At 38.0% G+C, this 11123-nt stretch overlaps 1 non-coding gene and 1 pseudogene across 1 annotated transcript; one reads left to right on the top strand and one right to left on the bottom strand.

The window, feature by feature from the left end:
- Positions 1-1583: 1583 nt before the first annotated feature.
- Positions 1584-1746, bottom strand: LOC126033065 (U1 spliceosomal RNA). The gene has a single exon (XR_007504221.1). It is a non-coding gene; the product is annotated as a U1 spliceosomal RNA (small nuclear RNA).
- A 5116-nt stretch (positions 1747-6862) lies between these two features.
- On the top strand, positions 6863-7252 carry LOC126032066 (40S ribosomal protein S12-like; annotated as a pseudogene).
- The last annotated feature ends 3871 nt before the right edge of the window (positions 7253-11123 follow it).

Genomic DNA, 11123 nt, shown 5'->3' with positions numbered 1-11123 from the left:
ATATATAATTTCAGAGAATGTATGCCTGGGTTTATTTTGTTTGGAACTTTTTGAGCTTTCTGGATCTAGTTGTCTAACTGCTTTCTTAGTGTGAGGAAATTATTAGGTTATTTCTTTGAATAATAATTCTACCCTTTCTCTCCCTCTTGCCCTCCTCTGTTATGTGTATATTGTCCCTCTTTATATTATTCTATATAATTCTAATGTTTTGCTTCTTTTAGTTTTTTGCTTTTTTTGGGTCATTTCCAGTATTTTCTTTCAATCTCACTGTTACAGTTTTGGCTTCTACTGTTTTCCTATTGAATCACTCTATTGTGGTTTGTTTTAGTTTATTTTTTAGTTCAGCTACTATGTTCTTTAGCTTTACAGTCTAAACATTTGTTTACACTTTCTCAATCCTTGTTGACATTGTCTTCCATTGGTGTTTTCATTTTGCTTCTCATTATTAGCCCTGTTGCTTTGAAGTCTTCAGTAGCTTGCATGGCTCTGTTGTATTAGGAATTCTTCCCAGGTTTTTGTCTTGAACCATCATTTTGATTAATTCCTCTGTCTTCTTATAATATCTATCTCAAGGGCACGGACTTGAACCAAAAGTTTGTGTTTCAATGGGCCTGAACTAGGAGTTTGTCTGTCATCACTATGACACCAACGTGAAGCAGAACTGAGTTATAACTGTAATTATGATTGAAAGCTTCTGGTACCACTGGAATTGAATAAGCCTAGGCAATGAAAAGAATGCAACCATGAATGCTTGGCACTGCCTGGCAAACCTATGGAATTAATGTGAGGTGTGTCTGAAGGGAGACCATGGACACTGGAAAAACACATTCAGGGTTTGGGAAGGAGCAGAGTATGCTACTTATAGATCAAAAGAATATCACAGCAGGCTCTAGGAACCCTTTGTAGCCAGCTCTGTTTTTATGGGACTTCAGTGTTCTTCCAGGTATGAAAGTATGGCTTGGTTACTAAATTCAAATAAGAACTACGTTAAGATCCAAGTCTATTTGTCCACCAGGAGTAAGTCCTCTTGTTAGTTGTCACTCCATGCCCAATTATCTGAGATTTTTGTAGCAATGGGTGAGCTCTCCTCGGGAATTTGCTCTAAGGGGACTGGGTTCCAATAGGCATCCTCTAAGCTGCCATCAGCAAGGTTGCCAGAGATCAGCTACATAGTGCCTGCTGGCAAATCAGCCCAGGTTTATCATTTCTTGCCTCCTGTTTTCACGGAGTATGGAATTGGATAAGTCTGGGACTGTAGAGTTGGGTTGCCAAGTGTCTGGCATTACCCACTTCACTCCAACCTCAGATAAAGTTCTACACTTAAAATATTTTTTCAAATAACAGCTTCTTGCCTCACTGTACAGTTTTTGATAAGGGTATCTCTATCAACTGTCTGCTTGGATGTTGTCTCTCTCTCTCCCTTGCTTTGGGAGCTTTTATTTCTGGTTCAATCAGTTTCTGTGTAAATTAAACCAAACTTTGGTGTATATTTGGTATGATTAGAAGGAGAATAAAATGCAGATTCTTCATATTTGGCCATCATTGCCTGACCGAAGCATCATTCATAGCTTTTTATTTCTTTTAAGGGGAGAGCACGAACGCAGTCCCCCACTACCACAAATTATGCAGTCGAGTTTCCCACATTTGGGGAAATCACAGGGGTCAGCACACCGGAGTGCAATGGGTGAGCCTTGCCCTGGGGAAACCACCTTCGTGATCATGGTATCTCCCCTGTCAGGTAAGTATCATTCATAGATTTTTAAAATATTCCTTTTAAGAATCAATTATGTATTGTCTGAGGATGTTGACACTCTGGTGATTGGTGTGGTACAGTTTCATTGTAAGCAATAAAACAATAATAATGCTGATGGCTTGGCCTCCTAGGGGCTACTTCCGGCTCCGTGATCTGTGTTCCTGACTAGTCTCCAGGACTGTGTGGGTCTAGATAGATGCAAGGCCTCCTGCACACAAACAATATGTTCAAACCCTTGATCTCACTCTCTAGTCCCAGTAAATGGGGGGTAGGGGAGCTTTAACCAAAATAAAATATACATAGTCCAAATATTATCCAAAGTATTAAATTTTTTCTACTTAAAGCCCCTTTTCACATGAGAACCATTACATGAGTACGTTATTCCAGGAACACCTTTGGTTATTATGCAACTGACTTTGGTCATTTTGTGCTTCCAAAGGTTTTACCCATTGTCAACTTTTCATGACCTCCACATCTAGTTATACTACCCTACATGGAATTATGAATGGTTATTTTAAAAGCTAGGATTTAAAGTATACCTGTCCATTTTGAAACCAAAGTGAGTAACTCAGGAAAGGATTACTTGATGAAATGTAAGTAGTTAAATTTAAACATAAAATTTAGTTTTCTTAAGGGTCAAACACTTGATTAAAATGTTATTAATAAATTAACCATGCAGAAAAGAGACCATATGACAATGATAGTAGGAAAAAAGCACTCTGGACAAGAACTGGGTACTGAAAGGAGATAAAATGATGTGATTGATACACTTTCAGTAAAAGTATTGCAAACCTCAGTGTCAAAAAGGAAAAGAGAGAAGAAATTGTCTACCATAGAGATGGGGTGAGGGTGGGGAGAGAAACTGGGGACATTGGAAGCTGAAAATGTATATTGGTAAAAAAAAAAAAGTGGGTCGTTTTATTACTGATATTCAATCATGAGCAACTATTTCACAGTGATTTATTTAAAATTTTATTTAATAACATGTTACAAACACAGTTGCCATGTTCACACTGAGCCAGCTCCAGAGACTCTCTCATTTTGCTTATGACCCTGTCTCACCAACCCTCTACCCTTCTGCAGAGACACCAATTGGACCAAATTTAGCCATGTTGGTTTTGGAATTGATATCACCAGGGCTTTTTGGTGCAAGTACAGGCACTTAACTTCTGAAAAGCCTGGCAGCTGTAACCACACCCACAAATACAATCACCATGTTTGCATCAGGTCAGTTCAATAGACTAACTCTTTTCTCAAAAGAGATGTAAACCACACAATGAAAGATTATGGGTACAGCACAAAGCTGGAAATTTTAGGAAAAGAGGACAGGCCAAGCCCCCCACCCTGCCAAAGCCTGGCCTACTGTATCCATAACCCAGAATCACTGTTTTGCCTATGGCCCTGCTTCACATCCCCTCTGCAATTCTCTTTCAGGGCACCAATCAGACCAAACTTCAGTATGCCCATTTTTAGATTCCTATCTACAAGCCCTCTATCACTAGGGCTTTTTGGAGTAAGTGTAGGCACCTGCCCCCTACAGCCTCCTTCTTTCGGGAGGCCTGGCAGCTAAGAACATGCCCCTAAAAGCCACAGTATTAGTAATAATGCTTTGAATTTCTGGACAACTTCATTTATTTGATGCTGTCGTCCCTATAGGAACACACCATTTAACAGAATTGACAGCTAACAATAACTTACTAAACCTCTGTCATTATATTAATGACTTCATTGGAGATACATTATTTTTCATAAATGTGCTTGCTACTATACTCTTTGTTCATTCTTTTCCTAATTTTCTTTTTTTCTTTTTTCTTTTTATTCTTTTTTAAATAACTGCTCTCACTTATCTGGCAATGTGTATTATGGTCAACCATGTCAACTATGATATGTTTTCTTTAAAGAAAGTAAAAAATATTTCTTTAAAATAAAAATAAACTAGCCATGCAAAAATAAATATAAATTGTCTACAGGAGTAGCATTTGATAACTGTGGGTACAATATTAAGAGTATTCCTAAGGCCTAAGGGGTAATGCAGCCTACACACAGCTGAACTGGACTTAATACCTAGGTATCTGGATATTAAATATGGTACCCTAACCACTGCCAAGAGCAATGCATGAGTTCAGAACCAGAACGACCCCTGAATAGCTCAGTGTGGCTGAGGGTTTGGCCTCCCAGGGTCTACTTCTGGCTCTGTGATCTGTGTTCCTGACTAGTCTCCAGGACTGTGTGAGACTAGAGAAAACACAAAACGAACATTCCTGATTTTTTCCTTTGTATCTAAGGAGGGATCCAGACACATCAATTTCTTCATTATAAGCCAGTTACAACTTCTTAGAGTCTTATCTCATCCACATTAAAAAAATACCATGAGCCTTAATATTTGACCATTTTCTTCTAAGAGGAAGTTTTTCATAAAGTAATGTCATCTCTACATGGCCTAAGTATTATAATGCAATGTGAGAATAATATCTTTTTCTCCTAAAGGACTCCTTCCAGAAGCACCAGTCTTGATCACTTGTATAAGATAAGCTTAATTTTGGATGACCTAATTGGAACAAGATAAAAACATACACTTGTTACAGGAGAAGGCTTTAATGCCGGACCTCATTTTCAAATTTTCAGGACAAAGCCTAGAACTTTTGGTGAGCAAGTATATTTCAATAAACTTCTTTTGCTTGAGGAACCTTGAGACAAAACAGGGTTTACTCCTTCTACTTAGTCCCATCACGTAAATCCAAGTCTTCAATCTGACTATTGCAATTCCCAGTACATTCTTATTTATCCCTCCACTGCATCTCTGCTCTCAAAAAGCAGGACTTAATAGCTGTCCTTTTACTTTACCAATCCTTAGCAGCTTCTCCCCTTTGGACAAAAGAAGAGATGCTATGGGGGTGGAATAAATATCTTCTATGTGTCATATTTTAAGAAATAATAAAATTTAGGTGGGAAAGTGAATGATAATGTGTAAAATGTAGAACAGATTGCTCAAAGCACAGTGAAATAAGAAAATAAAGATTGCTGAGCTACCGAAAACTTAAAGCAGATTAAATTTACAGTAAAAGGCAACTAACTTCTAACAAAAAAAAAAATTATACTATTTGTGACAAAGGCATTTTCAAGGGAAAAAAAGTACTCCAAAAGTAGCAGAGGTTTTGATTGGGTAAAACATGCCATCTACATGCACAGGAACATATAGATCTACAATAATAGATCTCTACAGCATTATCAGAAGTTTTTTTTTCCCCCGAGCTTAAATATTAAGAAAGTGAAAGGGAAGTGCCAGACCAGGGAAGTTCTTCCCTTGCCAAAGGACTAGCATAGATTCTTGAGACTGTGAGGAATGTGTCATTGCAAGGAATTGAAAGTATTGCCTGATCATCAGGATGGATGGGGCAGAGTGGGGAGAGGGAAAGTATGGAAGAAAAAGCATGGATCTAGCATGCAAACCCTCATGAAGGGGTTGGAGGAGGTGTGATTTTATTTTGTATTCAATAACAAGCCACAGAGAAGTTTTAAATAAATCTACCACTAGTTGTTCCTGTAAAAGTGGCAATATTGGAGAAGTGGGATATAGGATATAAATACATGATAGATGAGCCAGTTAATGATGTTTTGTGACTCTAGTGTTGCATGCTAGAAATGGCGATTCTTGGGTACACATCAAGAGAGATCCAGGAGTAGATATCTACATCAAGAGATACAGATAGAATCAAAACGAAAATATAGGGGGCCAAAGCAATAGCACAACAGGTAGGGCACTTGCCTAGCATGCTGCTGACCTGAGTTTGATCCCCAGCATTTATATGATCCCATGGATCCTTCCTGGATCCTTCCTGGAGTGATTTTTGAGCGAAGAGTCAGGAGAAACCCCTGAGAACTGCCAGGTGTGTCCAAAAACAAAACAAACAAAAAATGAGGTTAAAAATAGTAGCGATAGAAAAGAAGAAAATTAAGTGTCGGGAAAGGCAAACATCGGGGAAAATCCTCCATATCTGGCTTGAGTGATATACTTGACTACTGAGAGAGAAACATTTAAAAATAGCTAATATTTTTTGTAAGATCCTTGAGAGGTGAAGAAGTATTGATATTTAACCTTTATACCCAGCATCTACCCACTGCATAGTATAATAGGCAGTGAATGTTGGTTTAATGATCACTAACTGGACTAAGTTTGATGACAATCCTGTGACAATCTGACAACTTGGCTCTTTCTGAAGGGGGAAACAGCAAACTTAAATGAAAAATATTGAAGAGATATGTAAAACTCAAATTTATAAAGAAACTCAAATTTATGCTTGAGTGACTAAAATTAATGTCTTCAATGCATATGAACCATATGAAACTTTTTTTACAGCATAATGATTATCAAAACTATGTGGTTCTGTAAATTGTTATATCGGGCAGGAAAGGAAAGTTCCTAAGAATATCAATTGATATGGAGGTATTCATTAGCTGGAAGCTCTTTATAGAAACGTTCAGAGAAAGAATTGATTGTTCAAGGCAAAGCTGCCTGTATAACAGGCTGTTATAAGGCGGGGAGAACAAGCACGAGAACAACTGGCATCATCTAGTTTCAGCTGCTCATGTTCATCACATTTGACAGGCGAAAGAGGAGTTCTCAAATAACATTGAGGCCAAATTTGTATTCATCTTCAGATTTTTTTAGGGCAACATAGGGTTATTTTCGTTCCCTATATGGGCTATTTGCTTACCCCAACTTTACTAGAATATTCTTTATGCATAATGGGAAAAGGAAAAATATAAAGGATGTGTTCTTCCAAAAGATATGTGCCAATAATTTTCAGTAGATAATAGAATTTTCAAAAATGTACACTGACAGGGGCTGAAGAGATAGAACAGTGGGTAAGACACTTGCCAGGTACACAAGCTGACCTTTGTTTGATTCCCAGAAACCCAGGGAGTCCCCTGAGTCCCACCAAACGTGATGCCTGAGTGCCCTACCAGGAGTAAGCCTGAACACTGCTGGATGTACCATAAAATCAAATGATTGATGAGTTTAAAAAGTGACACTGCTCTTTCCCTTCTGCCACAGATTTGCGCAGAGGCGGAGGGCTCAAAATTTGGCTCTACCCATAATCCATCGCCATGGCCAAGAAAGACATTGCTGCTGGAATGTCATGGATGTGAATACTTCTTTACAAGAAGACAGCCCTCATTCACGATGGCCTCGCATGTGGAATCCGCGAAGCTGCCAAAGTCTTGGACAAGCACCAAGCCCATCTTTGTGTATTTGCATCCAACTGTGAAGAACCTATGTATGTCAAGTGGTGGAGGCACTTCGGGTGGAACACCAACCAGATTAACCTTATTAAGGTTGATGACGACAAAAAATAGGAGAATGGGTTGACCTCTGTAAAATTGACAGAGAGGGAAAACTGTAAAGTGGTTGGCTGCAGTTGTGTTGTGGTTAAGGACTATGGCAAAGAGTCAAAGACCAAAGATGTCATCGAGGAATACTTCAAATGTAAGAAATGAATAAATTAAGAATTTTGAAGGAAAAAAAAAAGTGACACTGACCAAGGGCTGGAGTGAAAGCCAACTAACCAACGTAGGCTTGATCTCTGGTATCCCATAGGAAGGATCCCCAGAGTCCATAAGGAGTAATACCTGAGTGCAGAGGCAGGAATAACTCTGACCACACTGGGTGTTGCCCAAACACACACACACACACACACACACACATACACACAGACATGCATGTGTATTTGTGCACAAAAATTGATACTATTATAATCTTGTAAATATATAATTTATATGTATTTATATATAATTTATATAATCTTACAAATATATTTTTTCTTTTTTAATTATTTTAAAATGATTTTTATTGTAACCAAAAATGAATAACAAATCTTTCACAGTGATATTTAAGGTACATAGTGACAATAAATCAGGGTCATTCCCACCACCAGGGTTGTCCTCCCTCCACCCCTTTTCCCAGTATGTGTGTCCTATATCTTTAAAAAATAAAATCAGATTTGATCAGGGAGAATTCATTTACATTTACCCAGAATTAAATATTCATATTTTGTCTGAGATCTAAAATAAAACATTTAAAAACACATAAATAAACCTTCTTAGATAAACAAAATATTAAAAAATATCATTTTGCAAAATCATCCATTTTATGTGATCTATAAAAAGTAAAGCAAAACTTTTAAGTATATAAGTATTCATATGTTATATTTATAAATGTGTATTTATAAATATTCATATCTATATATCTATAAGATTTATATGATCTATAAGAAAGTAAAGCAAATATTCAAAGATCTGTGTCCAGAGCAACATGATTCATAATTGGTGAAAAGTGGAAGTAACCCTATCCATCCACAGATAAATGAATTTTTAATGACATAAAATGGAAATTTGTTCAGCCTAAAAATATGAAGGAAAAAATGACACATGCTCTACAGTATGATGAGCTTTGAACATGTTATATCAAATGAAATATTCCAGTCACCAAAAGTTTGATCTTGTATTTTTACAAATTCATGAATTCAAAAGGAACATGGTGGTCACCAGAACTGGCTAAAGTGAGGTAGAGGAGTTTGTTGGAGACTCAGCTAGGAAGTGTTTTAATTAGGAATGAAGTTTAGTTTGAAACATGAAAAAGATCTAGTATAGCATGGGGAAGTAGTTAAACTAAATACTACTACACATTTTCAATGGTTAAAGTGGTAGTTAGAATTTTATGTGTAATGTTATCACAATGAAATATAAAAATTAACAAATAGTAATGAATAAATAGGAGCGACTGAACTGTCCTATGAGAACTATGATATAACCTGAAAGAAGACATCACAACTCTATAATTAAAAGGAATTTCTGGCCCGGAGAGATAGCACAGCGGCGTTTGCCTTGCAAGCAGCCGATCCAGGACCAAAGGTGGTTGGTTCGAATTCCGGTGTCCCATAGGGTCCCCCGTGCCTGCCAGGAGCTATTTCTGAGCAGATAGCCAGGAGAAACCTCTGAGCACTGCCGGGTGTGGCCCAAAAACCAAAAAAAAAAAAAAAAAGGAATTTCTTCTGTGATGGGAAAGAAGAGCAGCATGTTTTGGATCAAAAGAAGGAACAACTTTCTGAAATTTTCCATTTCATTTTATCAATAGAATTTTCCACTGTCTTTTTAATGAGTTATTCCAGACATTACCTCAGTATCCACACAGCACCTGGCAGGGGCCTCCTTAGGCCAGGAAACATTTGTTGTCTGAATGAGAGAATAGGAAGGGTTTAACAGGAGCCTGTCAGGACTGCCTGAGATGAAACTGAGGTATTCTGTGAGAAGGCACTCAGATATCTGAGAAGAGCTCCAAGTTTCATTCTCTTGGCTGTGTTTGGTGACCTTCAAAGGCCTCTCATGCCCTGCAGAGCTACAGTTTCATGAGCTAACTTTAAGCCCTGGCCTTGATACTTAAGAAGCACGAGGAAGTTAGTGTCTGTATTCAAATATGTACCCTCCTTGCTCTATAATTTCTTTTTATTTTTGGGTGGCAGTCATTGGAGTCACACCTTGCAATATGCAGGGTATATTCCTGGCTCTGTGCTCAGAGTGACTGCTAGTGATGCTAAGGAGACTGGATGAGACCCCAGGGATGGAACCAGACCCTCCCAACCCAACAACATGCTTTACCTCCAATACTATTTCTTGAGCCTGATAAAACTTTTAGAGGATTAACATAACATATTAAGTATACAAACACAGGGCCAGAAAGATAATACAGTGGGTAGAGATTTGCCTTGTATGCTGCTGATCCAAGTTTAATCCCTAGCACCCCTGATCATCCTCCAAGCCCACCACCAGAAGTTATTCCTGAATTATTCTTTCAGTTTGGGTTGTTAAGGTCTGGGTCTCATAATTTCATTGTTATTTATTCTGGCTTGGATATTTAGTTCTGTCCTTTCTTAACTCTACCAATGTACCAGAGAACCCTTAGCTCCAAACTCCAGTCATTTCATATGGGTCTTTCTCCTCTCCCACTCAATTTCTTTCTTCTCCTCACTATATTTTGAAGCCTAGTGTTCTTGACAATCCCAATTTAAGATACTGCATTTCTTCATGCAGTTATTCTAAATACCACTTATAAGTGATATCATCTTGTATTTATCCTTCTTCTGGCTTACTTCATTTAACATAATATCTACCAGTTCCATTCATGTTGCAGTGAATTGCATGATGGCATCATTCCTTATAGCTATGTAGTATTCCGTTGCATAAATGTACCAGATCTTCATGATCCACTTGTGTGCTGTTGAATATCTAGTTTGATTTCAACTCTTAGCTATGCACTGAGTGTTGCAATGAATAGCAGTATGCATACATCCTTTTTTTTTTTTTTTTTTTTTTTTGGTTTTTTGGGTCACACCCAGCAACGCTCAGGGGTTACTCCTGGCTGTACGCTCAGAAATTGCTCCTGGCAAGCTCGGGGACCATATGGGGTGCTGGGATTCGAACCACCATTCTTCTGAATGCAAGGCAAATGTCCTGCCTCCATGCTATCTCTCCTGCACCACATACATCCTTTTGAATGAATGTATTTCTTTCCTGGAGATACCCAAAAGTGGAATTACTGGGTCATATAGCAGCTCAATTCTGAGTTCACTGAGAACCCTCCATACTGTTTTCCATAAGGGTTGGACCAGACAGCATTCCCACCAGCAGGATGGATGAGAGTTCCTTTTCACAACATCCCGCCAACACAAATTGTTCCCAATATTTTTTAAATGTGTGATTCTCTCTGGTGTAAGATGATATTTCATTGTGGGCTTGGTTTTGGATTTCCCTAAAACGATGAGCATTTTTTTCATGTGCCAATTGGCCATCTGTTGGTCTTCCTCAGAGAGATTTCTATTCATTTCTTCTCCTCATTTTTAATGAGGTGTTTAGATTTGGGGATTAACCTTTGTGAGTACTTTATATACCCTAGATACCAACCTTTCATCTGATGAATTGTGATCTACATTTTTTGATCATCTTTTCCCATTCAATAATTTAGTCTTCAATTATCCTTGTGGTAATTTGAATCTAATGGGGCTCAATTTGGTATTATTTTGTCCTCAGGAAAATTTGGCACTTACCTAAAGTTTTTGCTGCTGTTTTTGTGACATAAGTGGGGAACAGAGTAAGCAGAGGTATTTCCTAAGTATAAGCTAACATGCTGCTAAACATCCCAAGGTCTAGAGATGTAGTAAGAACTGTTATCCAGTCACATGTTTGCACCTCACAGTGAAGAATGATCTTGCCTCAAAAGTCAGCAGTGCAGAGATTGAGAAATTCAGATATAATCTATATTAGAACTTCCCTCTGTTCTACTGAAGAAAGAATAAAGTGGCCCCTTCTTTTCCCT

The sequence above is a fragment of the Suncus etruscus genome, chromosome 16 (genome assembly GCF_024139225.1).
Source record: "Suncus etruscus isolate mSunEtr1 chromosome 16, mSunEtr1.pri.cur, whole genome shotgun sequence".
Classification (NCBI taxonomy): domain Eukaryota; kingdom Metazoa; phylum Chordata; class Mammalia; order Eulipotyphla; family Soricidae; genus Suncus; species Suncus etruscus.
This window is presented reverse-complemented; position numbering and strand designations above follow the sequence as displayed.